The following is a 1,441-nucleotide window of genomic DNA, read 5'->3' as shown; positions in this document are numbered from 1 at the left end:
TTGTACTCAACAGTCAGAAATGTTCTAATAATGTTGTAGGAAGAGATCAGAGTTCCCTTTCCCTTTTGTTATTACTTCTGTACCTTGAGACTTTTCTATGTCCTGTGTAACAGCCTTTGCGAGATAGCAGAAGGTTCCACATTATCCTTCAGTAAAGCAGTGGGCACCAACTTGCAGTTGGCCCCTCAAGTGATCTGTTTCCATAATAATGAAAATCTCTCAGGATACTTGCATCTCTACCACAAGTTTTTAAAATACTTAAAAACTCTACCTCACAGGAAGTCATTCAGTAGAATTCTATATACCTAAAGTAGGTAATTTCTGTTTAACAGAGCTAAGCTTTATTCATGACTCATGAGTACCCATGTATAAAACAGGGCTTTAATACTTGTTTCAGTAGCACATATTCTAAAATTGAACCAATATAGAACAGATAAGCGTATCTGCTGCCCAGGGATGGCACACCAATTCATAGAACATTCCATATTTTGCACAATCTCTAGAATGTCTTTGACTATTTGTTAACTAGCTCCAGGGAAACAGTATGAATCAAACCAAAACAGGAAACTCCCAATATTGAAATTGTTATTATTATTATAAAAGTATTCATGTTGGGCCAGGAGCAGTGGCTCATACCTGTAATTCCAACACTTTGAGGTCGAGGTGGGCAGATCACGAGGTCAGGAGACTGAGATCATCCTGGCTAACATGGTGAAACCCTGTCTCTACTAAAAATGAAAAATTAGCCGGGCATGTTGGCATGTGCCTGTAGTCCCAGCTACTTAGGAGGCTAAGGCAGGAAAATTGCTTGAACCCTGGAGGCAGAGGTTGCAGTGAGAGGAGATCATGCCACTGCACTCCAGCCTGGGCAACAGAGTGAGACTTCATCTCAATTAAAAAAGAAAAAAGAAGAAGAAGCATTTAAATAAGGTGATCTGTGAAATGAGAATGGAGCTGAGTAACATATGGGATGTTACATGCAAATATGTTGTTAGTACATGACTTGGAAATAAGGAAAAACCTTGCCTCTGTTTCATGGAACTGAGAAAGCAATACAAGCAGGGTTTTGTCTTGTGTGTCAGTTGGAGAGGACCAAGAAGATCCAGCCCTCTAACACAGATCTGCTGGCTCAGAGTTTGAGTAGACAGAGAAGAAATGGTAGTTGTCCAAGCCAGGTTTTGACATCTGTTAGCTTTCCGCCCTTGGTGAGATTGATGAGCTCAGTAATAGGGGACAATTAGGTAATCTATTTTGATGAGGTAATATATTTATACATAAATTTAGTTTTATGAATTAGCAAAAATGCTCTGAACTACAAGCCACAATGAATAGAACAAATAATCAAAATTAGCACTTAATATCATTTTCCAAAAACTGAAATTCAAATATTAGAACCTATGAAAAAACATCCATCGGGTTTTGAGATTTCAAAATTATTTCA

General features: G+C 38.2%; 1 non-coding gene across 1 annotated transcript; it reads left to right on the top strand.

Annotated features, from left to right (window-relative positions):
* The first annotated feature begins 388 nt into the window (after positions 1-388).
* On the top strand, positions 389-491 carry LOC120368357 (U6 spliceosomal RNA). The gene has a single exon (XR_005582516.1). It is a non-coding gene; the product is annotated as a U6 spliceosomal RNA (small nuclear RNA).
* Positions 492-1,441: the final 950 nt, after the last annotated feature.

The sequence above is a fragment of the Saimiri boliviensis genome, chromosome 9 (genome assembly GCF_048565385.1).
Source record: "Saimiri boliviensis isolate mSaiBol1 chromosome 9, mSaiBol1.pri, whole genome shotgun sequence".
In the NCBI taxonomy this organism is placed as follows: domain Eukaryota; kingdom Metazoa; phylum Chordata; class Mammalia; order Primates; family Cebidae; genus Saimiri; species Saimiri boliviensis.
The sequence above is the reverse complement of the archived record's forward strand: the minus strand, read 5'-3'. Positions and strand labels throughout refer to the sequence as shown.